Below are 20,703 nucleotides of genomic sequence, written 5' to 3'. Positions count from 1 at the left end.
GCTCCTTTGTCATGGCAGATTTGACCAACCAGACTTGTTGGTGTTAATAAAAAAGAAAGTAATGTGCATGGAGCCAAAAGTTGAAATAAAGGGCACTCCTTCTCGTCTGCATATTTAACCTGTTACAATTTGGGCAATAACCCAGCTTTAGGAGTGGAGCTGCTTATAATTATTAAAATCTGACTGAAGCAGGGCAGCAGCAGTCAACATTTTTAAAAAGCAGGACCGATGCCTTGAGGATGAGAAGACTTAATTAAGCTGAGCAAACATCAATGCGGTGATCAGGGTAAAAGAGTAATAAAAGAGCAGGGGAAGAACTGGGCAGGCACAGGCAAAAGAGGAAATGCAGTTCTAAAACTGATGTCAAAAGCCAAAGGAATCAAAATTAAAAATCAAATCAACTAAAATAAACAAGAAATGGAAAGATTAAATGACTGGTTTGTGTGTGTTGTTTGGCAAAAATTATATTCAGGAGACTGAAATGGTTTACTGAGCAGACTGAGGTGATATTAGGAGTCTGTGTAAACACGGAGATTAAATGAAATAGGTGAATAATTGCTTTTCTAAGATTCCTATAAAATCCTGATTTATTTCTCGCCATATCTTGTCTTCCATAAAGTCATATACCATGTGTGCACCTAATTCTGCACCTTTTTGAGACATTTGCTTTAATCAAGATTTTGATAAATTTTGTATGAAGTGGTCTGTTTGAACATCAGTGGCGCTTTTGGCATGAAATTTCTGGTGGTTCCATACCTCTGTGCGCTGACTTTTCTAACATACACATTAACTTACCTAACTAATAATTTCAGACGCTGTTGTGCCAGTAGCTGGCAAAGCAGGCAAATCAATCAAAACAATGGGATGCTGGCTCTCTGGTTTGTATCAACCTGCATCAGATCATTATGATAACCTCTAACAAAATCCAGCAACATGGATTTAGGCTATGAGCTGCCATAAGTGAAATGGCAACATCTCAGGAATAGAATAATACAAATGACACGCCATAATGATGATATGGTGATTAGTGGTTTGAAAATAAAGAGAACATGCAGACCACACGCTGCACAACTCAAACTACACACTGCATGAACTACCATGCAGCCAGGTGTTTGTTGGACAGCACAAAGCCAGCAAACAATTGCAAAAAGTATTTTCTACATACTCACATCCACACCAGGATCATGTGCTTCTTTGAAACAGGAGCACCATACTGTTGGCTTCTTTTCCACAAATCTACATGTAGATTTCCTTGGTGGCTTTTTCAAATTTTGCACGGTTTTCTTCAGCAGTGTATTAAACTCAACATGCAGAGTAATGTCTTGTGAAAGACACATTCCTGATATTGAACTTTCTTTCTTTCTTTCTTTCTTACAATACATCCTCTTCTTTCTATTCTCTTTCCCTTTACTCCTCCCTTGCAAATTAAATAAGGCGTTTAATTTAAATAAGATGCATGCTTGCCTGACAAAAGCCACAATTTGCCTGGATTAGTTAGCCTGTAATTTGGATAATATTTAGATGTGTGGTGCATCAATGAAGCACTTTGCACAATTAATGATGGGAAATTTGCTTTTCTTATCTAAGATGTGAAATTAAATTTGTATTTATGGCTGATTTGGGTTTTGTCTGGAATTGTTTGTGTTGGAATATGATTAACTGATTTCTGATTAACAAAGTTAAATTTGAAATTCTTTCTTTCTTTCTTTCTTTCTTTCTTTCTTTCTTTCTTTCTTTCTTTCTTTCTTTCTTTCTTATTACTGTAGGTACCTTTATGGAACAATATGGTACTAGACTTTTCTTACCTATTTGCTGGCATGTACCACATATTCTCAACTGGAAAAAGCTCTACATGCAAATGCACTATAAAAAAAATTAAAACAAAATACAACTACCACATTAGGCAGTCCTCATTTTAAGGCAGGCAGAGAAATTTAAGCCACAAAGCTAAAGTGAAAATTTCGGGTTGGACATGCATATTAAAGAATATAGAGGACACTGGAGGGCCAACTGTGCTAGCCTATTTTATTTTGTTGTTTTTGTGAGCCAATAGTCAACCAGATCATATGCAGAGGTTGAGGTCAACCGTTCAGGATGCACAAGCTCCCTGCTCAAAGAGAATCTTGGAGTCAAGAGCACCTTTGTCATACATATATATATATATATCTATTATATAAAAAAAAACTTGGGTTGAGACGTGATCATCTTGGAGAGACACTTTGAAGTCCCGTGAGACTACTTGCACATCACGCCCTACTTACAAACAATTTCTCGGAGACACTTTAACGTCCTGGGAGACAAGGAAGTGAGACAAAAGGACAGCTGCTGTACAGGCTTTTAAATGATCGTCGCGCAGCGCAACATGCAGGACACACAGCAAAGGCACAAGCAACAGCTGATTCATCCGCATCTCCTTAGCATGTGTTCAATCCCCCCTTCCCTCCCCCTTCACAATGTGAGCGGCAGAGACACGAAGTGAAGTGAGTAGTATATATATACAGTACTAGCAAAATACCCATGCTTCGGAGCGGCGAAGTACTGCCTTAAAATTTTTATTAAGAAAAAAATTAAACCTTTTTAAACTGAGGGAAAATATATCAATAATTATTTGTTAAGGATCTCTTTGTATACCACATTTTGAGTTCGGCCCTCCGGTAGTAATATGACCAAGCTGTGTGCTGAGCTTACTCTTGAGCATGCAACGTACAGTTGGCCACGTGAACAGTAATCTTATTTCAAATCTCACAGCTTGGATTGCTGCTGTCATAATCGGTTTGAGTTTCATGGTTTGTTTTAATTACGACAGTATTTGTAGGACTTGTGTTGAAGTGACATTTGGCATCTGTCAAGCGTTGTAAGTATACAACCGGTTTCATCGATAAATTCACATCCAGCTTTTGAGAGTTTAAACATTCATAAACATCAAAGTGTCCACTACTGAAATCGTCACCTGTCAATCTAAGATGTTTAAGAGGCATTGGCGGTTGTCGAAAGGTGTAAAATATTTGGCCATTTCGGTACACTTGAAAGCGACAACCGAACAATTCAGCGGCAGCCATCAACTCACATGCAGATCCATAGGTGAAGGGCTTAAGCATTTCACTCTTCTAGTGCTCCTGTGTAGAATAATTATCTCCTGTACCGTCATCAGTCCACACCTTGAACCTGTCCCAGTCATTCAATACATAAGACACAATGTTCCTCCGGATATCAAGAGTGAGCCTGATATGGCCGTGCAATATGTAACAAAGAGAATGGAAAAGGTAGATACCGTCTCAGGGCATGGAAACTACTCGGTAAGTGACAGTTCTTTGATCGATGGTGATCACCTCTATAGACATGTTGATGGGGGGTACGGTTGGAATGATAAAGGAAATGGGTACCTGAACAATGTAAAGTAAGTCTAAAATACCTACACAATAACTATAATCGTAATAAATTAACAATAAAACAGCGGAGAAGCCGTGGATTAAATTAAAAGGCTGTAGTTATCAGCAGGGAGACGTGAATCCCGTGGCGAAGCAAGGAAGGGAATGTAGAGACCGGAGTGACGGACGGCCTTATATAGGCAGGCAGCCAACAACGTGGGATGGGGGACCCAACGCCGCCTCACACGGTGACCGAGCTGCAGGCTATGGACGTATATATGTACGTAAGTAGGATTCAGTTAGAGTTGAGATCCCGCGTACCAAATTTCTTGAAGATGGGCCCATAAGTAACAAAGACCGTTGTAAAGTTCAATATGGCGGCAGACAGTGGCATCATACGACCAAAATAAGTACGTACATTGGTTTCGGTTGGCGCAGGGAAGCCACCAACCAAATTTCGTGAAGATGGGGCCATAAATAAGAAAGTTCAGCATGGCGAACGTTGTCAACCTTTATCACTGTTATGCGTAGAATTTCGAAATGAAACCTGCTTAACATTTGTAAGTAAGCTGTAAGGAATGAGCCTGCAAAATTTCAGCGTTCTACCTACATGGGAAGTTGGAGAATTAGTGATGTTGGAAAGTTCAATATGGCGGCCGACCGTGGTGTCATACCACTGAAATAAGTACCTACATCGATTTTGGTTAGCGCAGGAAAACCGCCTACCAAATTTCGTGAAGACGGGGTCATAAATAAGAAAGTTCAACATGGCAGACGTTGTCGACCGTTATAAACCATTATGACCGTTACGTGTAGAACCTACACGGGAAGTTGGAGAATCAGTGATGAGTGAGTGAGTGAGTCAGTCAGTCAGTCAGTCAGTGAGGGCTTTGCCTTTTATTAGTATAGATATATATAAAATGTTCAGGTCTGTCCGTCTGTCACATGATTACTTATGAACTACTGAGGCTACATCCTTCATCTTGGTCTTGATCGAAAGGTTATGACCTGATACAGTTAGGTAATTCAAAGAATTTGAGGTAGTGGCAACCTTGGCAAACTAACCTGCTGTTATGGGTTTTATATGGCAGAATGACAGGAAAAGTATGAACAGCAACAGATGCTGAGCATCAAGCAAATCACAGAGGCCAATGATGTGATGAAGAACACTGCAACAGGAAGAAGAAGCAAAAGAGCGGCAGCATCTGCTGAGCATCAAGTGTGGGAGACAGAATGCAAGGATGACAGAAATGGAGAAATGCATATGGCCAGAGGTCCCCGTGTTCCACTAGTCATTAGTTAATGAATTATGATAAAAGAATTGTATAAAAAAATTGCTTAAGAGGACAAACCTATTGCTTGTTATATACATTTTAATAATAAGTGAAATTGCAGAATGAAGCTTATTACTTATTTTGCACAACATGTGCTGGTGCTGTCCCCACTCGCCCTTAAAGCAGAAACGTCTTTGCTGAGCACACAATAACATCCATCTCTGTGCTTCTGACACTTTATGAATGAAAGTCAGTTTAACTCCATACACAGACTCAAGACTCTGTCACATTTTACAAAGGAGCTATGGAAAACCACTATTTTACTTTTTTTAAATAATTCAAAATTCCTTTTTAATACCGTTCTCATGTTACAAAATGATATCATCCAATTCTGATGTAGCAAAACAAAACTTAAGTGTTGAGAGGACTGTATAAACGAGATTGTTGGCAGAAGTACTCTTCACTGGTAGGAGGTAGATAATGATTATTATCATGAACAATAGGGAAGCTCGGCTGAAACGATTTGCAGAAACTACGGGGGTGGGCAAAGTAATAATGGAAATATGAAAAATGCTGTCTCTTCGGAAGGAGGTCTACACTTTCATGACAGCTAATTATTGTAAAAGTTGTGTAATGACAGCAGTTTTTCTGAAAACTAGTAAACAACGCAATCCTTGCATTGAATTCTTCTATAAAAATAAGGGAGGAAGCTTAAAAACAGAACTAAAAACTGGAAGAAATGCCATCTTCTGGAAGTGTACGTAGCTCTTTCGATTAACTTTTGTTCCATACTGCTCCCTTTACATTTCTCACACTAAAACCCACAATTGTAAAAATCAACAGCCAAAGAAAAAAATAAATTGAATGCACAGTATACAGTAAGAGGATGTACAGAGGTAGTACTATAAGGGAGGTAAGGTGAGCCATCTGCAGTTCTACAAGCCCATTCTCTCAAATTTAGCCCCAAGGAAGCTCAAGCAGGCAGGAATCTTTCAAGTGTTTTGGAGTTCAAATGTTACCTGCACCTAATTCTATTTGTGTGACTTCACTGTTGTTTTGACAAGTACTTATATAGAAAGGTTTATTTTCCTGACCGAAATGCATCTAACATTTATTATGGTCAAATTCAGTTTATTCTTATATATATATTCCACTCTTCGCTGAAGGAAGGTCAGAAGTTGACCGGTGTGCGCCTGCGTAGCATGCTGCAATGCACTGTGTGTTCTGTCACATTTCTGTCATGGCCAGCATTATGTTTACAAGCCTACATTAGTTCTATAGTAACTCTTCTGTGGGATCGGACCAAATGAGCTAGCCTTTGAGTCTTGGGTACCCATAACCCTGTTGCCAGTTCACCAGGTGTCTTTCCACTGCATAATGGGAACAATACATAAGACCTGCCATTTTGGAAAAACTCTGATCCAGTCATCTACAATTTGGCCCTTGTCAAAGTCGCTCAGGTCCTTATGGTTGCCCATTTTTCCTGCTTCCAACACCTCACATTCAAGAACTGCCTAATACAGTATATCCCACTCCTTGACAGGGACCATTGTAATGCGATAATCAATGCTGTATATTATTTTTACATTTAATGATTCACGTAACTGCTATAATTTGGCTAGCATCTCAAAATGCAAACTAAGGATTTTATCAAACACTAGGGCACCAGGCTCCAGATGAGGATTTGAAACCAAAAATCAATCTGGTTCCAAACTTGAAGGATCATTCTTCACTGGATGTAAAAATCAAAAAGAAATGAAGGCTGGAAAAAGTCTAAAAGAGGGAGAAGGGACCCATGGAAACCCCTGGCTAGGTAAAACAAAACAATTTTTTTTGAATATTTAAATGTGTATTTAACACAATTTCAAGAACACAAACTGAAGTAAGAAGGACCAAAAGGTATTCCTAAATACTGACAAAAATCCCTCAATACCAAATCCAAGATCCTAAATTTGTAATTTAGAAACAAGGCTAATGTCTACAAGTCAAAGATCAAAAAAGAGAGAAGCACTTACAATAGACAAAATTTAAATTTCTGAAACACAAAAAGTAATACGAACCAGAGTTTTTTTTTACTAATAGTTATGGCCTTCTTGTCCTTAAAATAAGGCTGGGAAAAGTCCCAGAATTGTGGTGCAAGGGGCCCTAACTCCTTGGGCTCAATTTATGAAAAACAATGAACATATTGTATATTCATAACTGACACCATAATAACAACATCATAATATTTCACAAAATAATATGAATTAATTAAAAAACAAAATTAACCTCATAAAACAGAAGACAAAATACATATTCAATCACAAAATAATGGTTAAAGGACACAAAAAGACAAAATGAAAAGAAAATCATCTAAGCCAGAGACAAAATCTTGGTTGTTCCATAACAGTGATATTGCAATGGTAATTGTAATACAGTAGGTATTCTGAAAAATGTTGGGTGTGTATTATAACTTATTATTGTGCTGACACCTTTAACCAAGATGACTTACAATATCAAAGGTATGATTGCTTTCATTTCTTTTTTGTTTTTTCATTTATAGCACAGGCAGGGACAGTGACTCGCTCAAGGTCACACAGTGTCAGTGGTGGGATTTGTCACACAGCATTAAGGTGTGAAGTCAAAGTCTTAACCACTCCACCACACTGCCTAGACACCGTATTAGGCAAGAATTTGTATTCAAAACTGTTCAGACATGTGTGACATAATGGGGGCATCAGAAAGGGCCCTCCTCAGAACGTGGACATAAAGTATGTATGGAATGAGAATAATCCAGCTGTTCTTTATAAAAGTAATCTGAACTATTTGCAAAAAGAGAAAAATACAAAAAGGCATTTTGAGTAAAGATATATTGGGAGCTGCAACAACAATAAAGAAGAGAAGGAAGCCTTAAAAAAGATGAAATACTCTTATTGAAAAATCAAGTTGTGTGACCTTGGCTAAGATGTTAATTTAAATACCTTTCTTTTATAATCTAAGTGCAAGCAAAAGAGTACATGCAAGAGTGAAGCATAACTTTGAAAAATTCAAAATTAAAAAAAAAAAAATCAGTTTCTGTTATTACCTACAAAGAAATTGCCCATACAAATGTCTATTCATCCTTGGCAAAGGTGCAACTAGGATGCATCACACAATCACAACAGTAACCTGAACAATAGAAAGAAACTGACAGTGGCAGTCAAAGCACATGGGAATATGCCAGTGTAGATGGGCAGAAATGGGCCAGGCAGTCCAGAAGGTTGTATGGATGGTACATTTAAGGCAAGATAGATAGATAGATAGATAGATAGATAGATAGATAGATAGATAGATAGATAGATAGATAGATAGATAGATAGATAGATAGATAGTGTCACACACGTGCACTTGGGATGTAATCAAAGGGCTTAACTCAGGGTAATGACATGCCGGACCGAGGGTTGTCAATGAGCACTAGTTCCTTTTCCTCTCTTTCTACAGACCTTCTGAAGGAAAACTGATGTGAAAATGTCACTTCTGCTTCCAATCATGATCTCACTTCTGGTCCCTGATGATGATCTCACTTCCATTTCCTTCCTGCCTTCCTACTGTAAAACCGACCTACCTGCCATTTCTCCTCAGTTCATTGCATGCTTAAATGTATAGACTCAATCCTTTGTGATTACTTGTTTTTTGCAAATTGTTTCACAGTATATGGGATGGATCATCAAACCTTTTCCTTTGTATTTTGTTGTTCTTACAGTGGCATAGTCAGCAGGATTGCTTCCAGAATGATGGAGGAGCAGGACCTGAGTTCCGTCCTTACAACCATAGGCATGGAGCTACAGGATCTAAAGATCCAGATGGGAGAGTACCACACTCAACTTGCGGAGTTGGAGGTTTTGGCTGCGGCAAAAAAAGATCAGGCATGGGCTTTATCCCAGGTATTACTACCACTCCTAGAGAGTGATGATGTTAAATCCTATTTTTTTAATTTTGAGCACATTGCCACCTGACACCAGTAGGTGTGGGCAGAGTGGGCTAACATATTGGTGGCATACTTGAAGGGTGAGGCACAGTGGGCCTATTATGATCTCCTCGAGAAACAGGCCGCTGATTATGACATACTAAAGATGGAAGTCCTAAAAAGATATGTGTGACCACAAACCAGCAGGTGAGGGAGTGCTGCAACTGGAGGTTCGACCATGGGCGACCTAACCGAGTGCGTGCGTTTGAGATCTGGGAAAAACTGGGTTCTGACTAAGGGCAGACATAAATGACATCAGGAAGTTGGTGGAACAATTCACCTGCAATACCCTCGTAAATGCCCTACCTAATTATCTTGCCCATCCAGTCCAGAGGCAACCGTACAAGAATATGGAAGCCTTAATCAAGGTGATGAAGTGCCATCGTGTGGCCTGCCAATCAGAAGGGTCAGAAAAGACCCAACAGAGCCATGATGGCCAACCCAAGCCCGCATGCTGCAGCACAGAGTACGTTGTCAGGGCTAATGACAAGCAACCAAGCCCCCCCACGCTGCTTCAAGTGCTTGGAGGTAGGGCACAGCGGCTCAATGAGCCAATGGACTGCACTTGGGCTAAGGAAGAAAGGTATTGTGCTCTTGTTAACCCTTTGTCTCTTCCCTATCCAGGAGTGGTGTTGGTAAACAGGCATAAAGTGATGGCATTGATTGCTTCTGGGAGTAACATTTCCATTGTTGCTTACCGTTTTGTAGTACTGCTACAGTGGCTGAAAGGTAGGACCACTCTGACCTTCATTGATGGCAAAATCCGCTGGTATAGGTCCGCCTCATGTGTGATCCACTTTGAGGGCTCATTAAAGATGTTCACAGTCACTGTCCTTCCTAATCTGCCCTATCAAGTCCCCCTGGGGCGAGACTGGTCTGATAGTAAAAGCGGTATGTAAAAATACACTCCTAAATTGAGGTGGAGTCTGATAATGGACTGGAATAACTCGACCCCAACCGCCTCCACACCATGTTTACTACCGGCTTTGAGGAATCATGTAGCCATTAAGTGTGACATAGTCAATTCTGCAATGTCATCCCCCGAAACAAACTAGGATGACGGAGCAGCACTGTAGGTAGAAAACCTACCCAATGAAGTTGGCCTTGATCCTCTTTCTACTTTGCACTTTCAATGTAGGCCTCCTTTAAGCAGGAGCAATTGAATGACAACACCCATAAGTTTTCAAAAATGCAGTTGCCCTGGTAAATGGCCAGCACACACAACATCCTATGCCTCAAGGGATGCAATTTTATAATAAATAATGACCTTCTTTACCATGTAGCAGAGCACGAAGGGGAGGTGTGGGCACTGCTGCTAGTTCCACAGACTTTCCTGCAGCAGGTCTGTGAACTGGCATACACCTATTAAACTCTGCTTCTACTGGCCTGGAATAAATGAGGAGGTCTGTTGCTTTTGTAATTCCTGTCTGGAATGCCAACTGTGACAGATTCCTCAGAGGGACCATGATCCTCTTGTTCCTCTTTTCCTCATTGATATTCTCTTTGTGTGAGTCAGAGTCGACCTCGTGGGACACTTAGAACCCTCAGCCAGAGAACATAAATATACTTTGGTCCTTGTTGATTATGCTACCTGGTATCCAGAGGTTGCCCCTTTGTGAACAGCTCATGCAAAAACAATTGCAGGGGAGCTTGTAGGGCTCTTTCTATGAGTCACCATACCTAAGGAAGACTTAACAGACCAGGGGACACCTTTAACTTCAGGGACATTCAGGAAGGTGGCCAAATTACTAAGGGTAAAACATCTAAAGACCTCTGTTTACCACCCCTAGACCGATGGTATGGTCGAAAGGTTCAATCAGACACTTAAACAGATGTTGCGCATGGTGGTCTGTGAGGATGGAAGGAACCAGGATCAGTTACTTCCCTTCGTGTTATTTACCTACTGGGAAGTCCTTGTAGCCTCTACAGGCTTCTCCCTGTTTGAACTACTTTATGGACGACATGTTAGATATACTATATGAGGGATGGGAGGAGGAGGTCCTCTCTTCCACTAACATATTAGAGTACATTGTGCAATTACATGATAGCCTGGACAGAATCTGACCTATCCTAAAAGAGCACATGGATAAGGCTTAGTCAGCACAAGCCCAGTATTATAATCATAGCACAACCCTCCGGGAGTTTCTACTGGGGAATTGGGTCATTGTTCTCATGTCCACCTCCAATTTCAAAATATTGGCCCATTGGCAGGGCCCATAACAGGTTAAGGAAAGGATGGGGCTTTTCGACTATTTAGTTAACCAACCCAATCATTGACTGAGCAAACGGATCTATAACATAAACCTTATGAAACTGTGGAAGGATAGGGAACCAGATCCCTCCTGCAGTCAGCCGTGTTCCCTCTTCATTCAAAAAATCTCCATTAACCTCAGTCCTAATTTGACAATCCCCCCAAAAAAGGGAGCTGGAAACAGCCATCCTGTCTGGCCTGGAGATGGTTAATGAGAAACCTGGGTGGACCTCTATGACTGAGCATGATAGTGTGACAGAATTGGGGGTAATCGTCAGAGAACACCCCTATAGGCTTCCTGAGGCAAAACACTCTGAAGTGGAACTCAAAATCAAGTGTATGCTAGAGCAGGGCATGATTGAGAAGAGTCATAGTCCCTGGTCTAGTTCTATAGTCTTGGTTTCCAAGCCTGACGGGAGTTGGAGATTTTCCAATGACTTCTGTCAGCTTAATGAAGTGTCCCAATTTGATGCATATCCAATGCCCCAAGTGAATGAACTCCTCAAGTGACACGAAGATGCTCAATACCTGACCACTCCTGACATGTCGAAAGGGTACTGGCAAATTACCATAACGGACTCTGCAAAAGTAAATACAGTGATCAGCTGTCCAAGTGGACATGGGGAGTATTGAGCCCCCATTTCCCATGCACGGTGCCCCCACAACCTTCCAGCATCTGGTGGATAAATTGCTATGACCCCACAACACCTATAGTGCTGCCTATCTAGATGATATAGTTATCTATTCCAGCAAATGGAAGGACCACATAAAGGACATCAAGGATTGGCTCCAAACACTTGGTGAAGCCAGTCTCAAAATTAACCTCAAGAAATATTTCTTTGGGTTAACTGAAACCAAATATTTGGGCTATGTGGTGGGCAGGAGTACAGTTAGACCACAGTCTTCAGAAGTGAAATGGCCCCATCTGAAGACCACGAGGCAGTCCAAGCCTTTCTAGGTATACCAAGATACTACCACCAGTTTGTACTTCGCCCTTGTCTAATATAACAAAGAAGCGAGCCACTAACAGTGTGGTATGGAACGATAAAGTCGGACAGTACATTTTATGACCTTAAGCAGGCCCTATCATCAGCATCTGTCTTGAAAACTCCTGACTTTTTTGTCCTTAAATTCTTCAGATCGACGCTTTGGACACAGGACTTGGAACCATGTTGAGCCAAAGTGTTGATGGTGTTGAACACGTCATCATATTCCTGAGCCAGAAACTGTTAGACCAGGAAACAAGGTATGCGGCGGTGGAATAAGAGGCTCTGGCGATCAAATGGGCAGTCACCCAGCTAAGGTATTACCTCCTAGGCCGTGAGTTTACCCTAGTCACCAACCATGCTGCTCCGCAGTGGACGACTGTGAAAAAAATGTCTAACCCACGAGTCACAAGGTGGTGTTTGGACCTACAGCCTTATCGGTTTTCTGTAATTTATTGCCAGGGCTCTCTCCAAGCCAATGCCAATGCTCTTTCTTGTGTTTACCATCTCTTGATTCAGGCTGCTGGGTCTGGACATAGGGGGGTTCCGTGTGCTTGGGATGTAATCAAAGGGCTTAACTCAGGGTAATGACATGCTGGACCGATGGTTGGCAATGAGCACTAGTGCCTGTTCTACAGACCTCCAGAAGGAAAACCCAAGTGAAAATGTCACTTCCACCTCCAATCCTGATCTCACTTCCACTTCCTGTCCTGACCTACCTGCCATTTCTCCTTGGTTCATTGCATGGTTACATGTGTACAAGGACTCAGTCCTTTATGAGAACTTGTTTTTTGCAGATTGTGTCACAGTCTACAGGGTGGATCCCCAAACCTTTTCCTTTGTATTTTGTTGTTCTTTAGATAGATAGATAGAAGAAAAATGGCAAAACTTACAGAACTATGCAATGGCATAACCAGAAAAGCAGTTCCATCTTTTGAGTAAACCAAATCATGAAGCAAAAATCATAAAGAAGAAAATCAAAGCAAAAGTCAAACGTTTTGCAAATTCAGTTAGAGAAGAGTCTCTGGGGTTTTCAATGCCAAACAAATTCAGTAGTAGGTTGGCTAGTCTACTTCCCACTACCACACATCATCAAACTCTCCACTTTCTCTCATCTTCAGAACCTTTCATTATGATCCATTGTCTGGATTTCCTCCCACAAGATAGAATACTTGTCCTATGTCAGCTACTGACTACAAATTCACTAGTGCATTAACATGAGGGGATCTTTAAGGCCCAGCCAGTGATCACTTTTAGGGTAAGAAATACTTTCTGGAGCTATCTTCCCTAATCTCTATCTGTCTGGCCCAAGGATTGTTTGACTGCTTGACAGCCTGCAGTCTGAGTCCCTTCAGCAGACATTGTGTAAAGGATAATAATCTTGCTGTCACCTGAAAGACTAGCTCCCATTTTCTTGTTTGTACTTTTCTTGCCTTGGAATACGTCTGGGGCTTTCTCTAATAAAGCCTGTGTTATAGTGCTCTGGCTGTGGTCCTTTTATTATACTTCCATAATAATGGACATCACTTGAGTCAGATTTCTTTATTGTCACAGCCTTTGTGAGCAGACTCTGAGCCCAGATACAAACAAAGGAATCCAAAATATCCACAAATGAAAGGGTTTAATAGGCAAAGGGAAGAGTACATACAGCAGGGTAATGATCCAGCACCAAAAAATAAAGAAATAACTGAATCCAGTGGTTTTTGGGCCTTCTTAAACTACCATACTAGCCTTTTATCACCTCTTTATTATCTTCATTCCACCCAGCAGCAAAACTCCTGCCCATTATTGCCACCCAAATCTGAGCTCCTCTAGCTAGTTCAGAAGAATGGAGAATCTTTTAATCCTGGTGCAGTGACTACTTCCAGATATCTAATTTGAATCACTTCCAGGGTCCCAGAGGATCTCATGAACCTGGTGACACACTGGTAGCACTCCCCCTGTTTCCCATCACTATTTGGTGGAATTGGAAAGGAGCAGACTGGATATTTTTTCCAGTATGCCCGTACAACTAAAACTTAATGCTTTCCATTGCACCAAGCCTTCCTAGAATCATGAATGCCCCAAGTCTGCAGCAATAGCATTCCCTGCTGGCCAGAAAAGGTGTCACTGTATGTGGTCCCATAAATCTGTTTTCATATATAGCATTTAAATTCTTACTTGCATGGCTAATTAACGTGAACCTTATTGCCACTCTTCCTAAATCTGCTTAACCTAATTCAGGGTTACCTGCCTAATCAGGCAGTAGATGACACAGGGTGACACAGAATGGCAGTCAATCACAGAATGCCACATACTCGCACTGAGGTAATTTAAGAATTGCCCGCTAACCTGAACTGTATGTCTTTGAGGATGTTGCAGGAAAACAAAAGTACCCAAAGGAGATCCTTCACAGCTATGAGGAGAATGGACAAACTCCAAACATAAAAAGACTGGACACTGGATTTGAATCACTGAAATTGAAACAATATGCAGTATACAGTATATAGTGTTAAAGAATGCATATGCGTGCATAGATATATATTTTATCATTTTTTGCTCTTTTAATAGTAGTTATAGGTTTCTAGCAGTGGTTCTCAACCTGTGGGGCGGGCCCCCCTAGGGGGGCGCGAAGTAACAAAAAGGGGGGCTGAAGATGTGAAAAAAAAGAAAACAATAGTCAAAAATATGAAAAAAACATCTGTTGAAACCAAAACAAATTAACTTAAACTACATTCTGATACTAGAACAATAAATATCCATCCATTTTCCAACCGGCTGAATCCAAACACAGGGGTCTGCTGGAGCCAATCCCAGCCAACACAGGGCACAAGGCAAGAACCAATTCCAGGCAGGGTGCCAACCCACCGCAGGACACACACAAACACACCCACCACGGCCAATTTAGAATCGCCAATCCAACTAACCTGCATGTCTTTGGACTGTGGGAGGAAACCCACGCAGACACGGGGAGATCATGCAAACTCCACGCAGAGAGGACCTGGGAAGCGAACCCAGGTCTCCTAACTACGAACCCTGCAATAAATATAGAGTTAGATAAATGTCGAAAAAAGTTAAGTAGGTATAATAAAATATGCATCTACTGTACATTTCAAAAAAATGTTGGGGGGGGGGCGCGATTAAAACTGTTATGAAAACTCGGGTCGCAAATACTTGAAGGTTGAGAAACACTGATTTATAGGATTGTCATGTGCAGAGCATGTGCGAATCAGTTATGTTTTAGCGAGATTTTCTTCCCTTGTTTATGTTTTTTTCCTTTTCTTTTTCATTTTTGTTAATTTTTTCAGTTTAGATAATTTATTATGATTATCTTTGTTAACATTGATCTGTTCATCTTTGTTTAACATATTCTTGTTTTTGTTGCATTTAAAATTATTCATGTACTCTTTCTATAAACATCATTATGTTGCTTGTGATTTAGGCAAGGACCCCAAGGGGCTGCTAAGGGACCATCCCCAGCCTTTAAAAGCAAGCTGAGAAAGCGACTCCCCCTCCTGTGGTTCATTTAACTTTCTTTCAGAGTGTATTGAGTATCGCCATTTCATGTTTTTTTTATTATCTTTGCTTCAGTGTTTGGTTTACAATGTCTTGTTTGCCTTAGGATTACCTCTTGCAAGTTCTTTTTGCTCCTTTGATCTGTTTTCTTGTAGTTTTTCCCTTTTGTTAACATTTTATAAAGATTCTTTGTTTGCCCTGTCATCTACAAGCCAGAGGTTTACAGTCATCCTTCCTCATGTGGGACTTGGGCTATATCTTGGGACATTTCTTATGATTTTTGAACTTTAAAAGCCTGTTCCTCATTTTGAAGTCTCCAATTTTCCTTGACTCTGGCTTGCCTTGAACTAAGATGTGTTATGGGCAAGCCAGTCAGGATTCTAGCCAGTTTTTGTGGGTCTTTTTGTAGGCCTCATCCATATTTGCTATTTTGTGGTACTAGAATCACAACATCAACACACAACATGTCACCCCTCTGAAGTGTCATGATCAGTCAGTAGATCGGCCTTGTCTTAAACCGTCTGTCTTCCTTACCTGAAAAATGTCTGGACTGTTTTGGTAGAGCCTAGCAGTATAACCTGAGGCAAAAATATCATTGTAAAGGCAATATCAATACAAAACAAATTAAGATAATGTTAGTTTGGAACAGAGGAAAGGAAAAGAAAATTCATGTCTAAACAGATTGCAAAGACATGAAACTAATAAAAATAGACACTATTGTAATATATTTTTATTGCTGTACTCTAAAAAAATCTCCTTTAGAAAATAGCTTGTGTGAATTATACATAAATTCCTGTAAGATGCCACACGCTGCATATAATTTTACAATATCTATTTACAATGTTCATTCATGGCAGACTTTTAATAAATGTAATCAATCAGAATAAAATATTTTAGGTAGGATTCAGTTATGCCAAGTAGTTGTACAAAACTTACTATTCTTAAACTATCTCATGCTCTTACTTATTATGATTAATTTTACAATGGCTTTGTTATCATACTTTTCTCTGCTCATTCTTGCAAGATTAAACAAACCTTACTGTGTTTTAATTTGGCTTACTTATAGACATGCATAATGAAGTGAGGTGGGCCTCTGCAGGGGTCTTTGGTTATGTTATCCAGCAGACTTGTGATCACAGCTGTCCTTCCTGCTGCTCAGTGCACCACTGAACTTGCCCACTTAAATATTGCTGATTTTCAGCGCTGTTCATTTATAGGTTTGAATCCTGTCTAATACACAATCCACACTGACCAAAAGCATCAGGCCCACTACTGATTCATTGTTTGACCCTAAGCCAATCATTTAGCCTGTGATCTGTCAGTCAGTCAGTCAGTCATTCTCCAACCCGCTATATCCTAACCCAGGGTCACGGGGGTCTGCAGGAGCCAATCCCAGCCTACACAGGCAGGAACAAATCCTGGGCAGGGCGCCAGCCCACCGCAGGGCACAAACACACACACCAAGCACAATTTCAGATCGCCAATGCACCTAATCTTTGGACTGTGGGAGGAAACCGGAGCACCCCAAGCAGACACGAGGAGAACATGCAAACTCCACGCAGGGAGGACCCGGGAAGCGAACCCAGGGCTCTTTACTGTGAGGCAGCAGTGCTACCCACTGTGCCACTGTGCCACTGTGCCACCCCAGCCTGTGATCTAATTGTAAAAATAAACTGAGTTCTGTAAAAATACATAAGCTAAAGGTAAGGTGATAAGGTTGGGAGGTTGGGCATCAAGTTAAAAGAAGTGGGAGTTCAGGGTGATGTTTTTAGATGGGTGCAGAATTGGCTCAGACACAGGAAGCAGAGGGTGATGGTGTGAGGAACCTCATCAGAACTGGCCGATGTTAAAAGTGGTGTTCCACAGGGGTCAGTGCTAGGGCCGCTGCTATTTTTAATATATATAAATGATTTAGATAGGAATATAAGTAACAAGCTGGTTAAGTTTGCAGATGATACCAAGATAGGTGGATTAGCAGATAATTTGGAATGCGTTATATCATTACAGAAGGACTTGGATAGCATACAGGCGTGGGCAGATTTGTGGCAGATGAAATTTAATGTCAGTAAATGTAAAGTATTACACATAGGAAGTAAAAATATTAGGTTTGAATACACAATGGGCGGTCAGAAAATCGAGAGTACACCTTATGAGAAAGATTTAGGAGTCATAGTGGACTCTAAGCTATTGACTTCCTGACAGTGCTCAGAAGCCATTAAGAAGGCTAACAGAATGTTAGGTTATATAGCGCCTTGATGTGTGGAGTACAAGTCCAATGAGGTTCTGCTCAACCTTTATAACAGACTGGTGAGGCCTCATCTTGAGTACTGTGTGCAGTTTTGGTCTCCAGGCTACAAAAAGGACATAGCAGCACAAGAAAAGGTCCAGAGAAGAGCGACTAGGCTGATTCCAGGTCTACAGGGGTTGAATTATGAGGAAAGATTAAAAGAGCTGAGCCTTTACAGTTTAAGCAAAAGAAGATTAAGATGTGACATGATTGAAGTGTTTAAAATTATGAAGGGAATTAGTACAGTGGATCGAGACTTGTATTTTAAAATGAGTTCATAAAGAACACGGGGACACAGTTGGAAACTTGTTAAGGGTAAATTTCGCACAAACATTAGGAAGTTTTTCTTTACATAGAGAACCATAGACAGAATAAGCTACCAAGTAGTGTGGTAGACAGTAAGACTTTAGGGACTTTCAAAACTCGACTTGATGTTTTCTTGGAGGAAACAAGTGGATAGGACTGGCGAGCTTTGTTGGGCTGAACGGCCTGCTCTCGTCTAGAGTGTTCTAATATTCTAATGTTGTGTAAGTTCCTACTAACATGAATGCCAGCCAGGTATCAGTTATAAGAAATGAATATTAAGACAAACATATAGAAATTAACAACCTTATTACTGTATGTAAAAGGATTATTGTGAGATAAAAATAACAAAGAGATAATGATGTGCACCAAGAATCGTAGTAGTAGCAATAAGGGCAAACCAAGTCAAAGAAGAGAAAGACATGCGATCAGGCAACCAAAGCAAGAGGGAGAAAATGAGAAACAAAATCAAAGGAAGTCAAAACCCAAAATCGAAATCGGATGCTAAGCCTGTTAAGTCTTGGGTTTTAAGACATTTTCATCCACCAAGAGATAATGTGTAATGTGATCCCTCGTACATTTATATTGTCACAATGGGTGACATTAATGGATGCGATGATCGAAGTCACGTGATGCATCCTACTGCAAGGAAGCAGAACTGGAAAAAAATAACATTTGTTGAAACCAGATTGTAAACATTAACTGATCTCATATACATAATATAAGAAAACCATAAAATAACCCAACACATATATATAAAATGTGTTAATCAGTATGGGCCCAAAATAAGTCTTCTCCAAAGTCAATCTCAGGTCGTGATTGGAGATCCCTAAAGAGGAGCTTTCAACTCCTCTACTTGTTAACTTCAGTGGTACAGAATACAGCCGGCAGCCTTCTGTTCAGGACATATTCAGAGCTTGCTGCCTTAGAAGAATAAAACAGGATCATTATAAAACTCGCCCATCCCACACAGTCTCTTTTATCACTTCTCCCTTCTGGTAGCTGATACAGGACAAATATTGTAACATAAGAGATACTTTGTAAATAAGCATATTGTATATATTGTATATACAGTATACAAAATGCATTCAATGTATCTGTGTGCGTTTATGACATTGTGTTATTGTCACTGTTCTGAGGAAACATGCAAGTAAGATTTTTGAACTTGTTCTATGTACAAGTTAACACATTCAGTATCTTAGTGCAGTTCTGATCATCTAAAATCTACACAGAGGGCTTCAATCTCCTCATTAATTCAAGTATTTCCCTTATTTTTTTGTAGTTAAGCCATGTCAGCAGCTCTCAATGGGAATAAACCTTTTCAAACAGCTCTGTGGAATTTATTTAAATGGCTTTAATCCGTTCCTTAGCGCTTGTAAATTATATTTGAAAGGATTCTAAAGTTGCGGTGGGCTGGCACCCTGCCCGGGGTTTGTTTCCTGCCTTGTGCCCTGTGTTGTCTGTGTTGGCAGCAGACCCCCATGACCCTGTAGCTAGGATATAGCAGGTTGGACAATGGATGGATGGATGGACTCTAAAGTAAGTTTACTTCCTACTTACTTACTCCTTTCCATAATTTGAAATGCTCCCAGCACACTTCCTCTTGATTCCTGTTGTTCTTTGCCTAAAATGCATGTCTCCTTCAATCCTTTCTCATACCTCCTAACAGTCATAGAACTAGTTGAGCCATATTTGAGCATTTTCTGTCATTGTTAAATCTTTCTTGTAATGTTGACACCAAAATAGCACACAATAAACCGATTAAGCAGAAACACTTTTGTCTCATAATCCACTCAGAGCACAAACGTTTTATCCTCTTGTGTATGCCGTCAAATAGTGATGAGTTCACTAGCACATGTAGTTTGAAAATGAGTTCAACTTCATTTGTCACGTATCCATCTATATCTTCTATCTGGGCCCATTGGGATAGATTTTCTCTACTTTTTACCAAATTATCTGGTAATTTAATGTAACTTATTGGTAACATTTCTATCAAAATCATTTACATAATTTTAAAAGAGCAAGTATAGTAACTTTAATGTCTTAAACTTAGTTTCAGTGTTTATGGCTACGTCAACACTACTACATTTAATTAATAAAAATACAGACACTGGTCTCTGTTTTTGCATTTTGTCCACACCACACCGCCATCTTTTACATACAGAAATTGAGGCTTTAGAACACGCACACTTCTGAAACGCTGGCTCGCTGTTGCAGTGCGGATGGGTAAAAACGAACAGTTTTGAAAATACAGACTCTAATCGTGCTCTGATTTGTTTATGCTTATTATGTAGCCCTTCCCTGATTGGTTCCTGCTCGTTACAAGGTCTCATTCTTAATGGAAGAAAAACGTATTTTAACATACCGGACATGAGCCCTATTTGAACAGGATTAGTAAAGTAATAGTTACTGTAGAACATCTGTAATTTTTCAGCTGGGTTCAGACGGCATTACTTTTTACACCAGTAGATGTGGTAAGGCAAGAGATTTGTTGGCAGTGCTTCACTCTGTGCCAGCATTTTTCTGCTCTCTTTAGTTAGTGTATGCGTACCGTCAGTTTCAGGTCACATTAGCAGTCCTTATTTATAAGAACAATGTGTCTGTTTGCACCTCCAAGGGGGACAGCCCTACACACTCGTTTTTCTAAATAAACTGTGTATATCAGAGTGTCAATGGACCTTTGAGGAGATATAACAAGAAGTACACCGACAGCTCTTTTTTCCATCTTCAGGCACTGGGAGATGTAAGTATTAC

The 20,703-nt window shown here is 40.3% G+C and overlaps 1 protein-coding gene across 1 annotated transcript in view; it reads right to left on the bottom strand.

The window, feature by feature from the left end:
- gfra4a (GDNF family receptor alpha 4a) overlaps positions 1–20,703 on the bottom strand; it is a 413,106-nt gene that overhangs the window by 144,974 nt on the left and 247,429 nt on the right. The gene's annotated exons all lie outside the window — the stretch shown is intronic.

Source organism: Polypterus senegalus, chromosome 4 (genome assembly GCF_016835505.1).
Source record: "Polypterus senegalus isolate Bchr_013 chromosome 4, ASM1683550v1, whole genome shotgun sequence".
NCBI classification, from domain to species: Eukaryota; Metazoa; Chordata; class Cladistia; order Polypteriformes; family Polypteridae; genus Polypterus; species Polypterus senegalus.
This window is presented reverse-complemented; position numbering and strand designations above follow the sequence as displayed.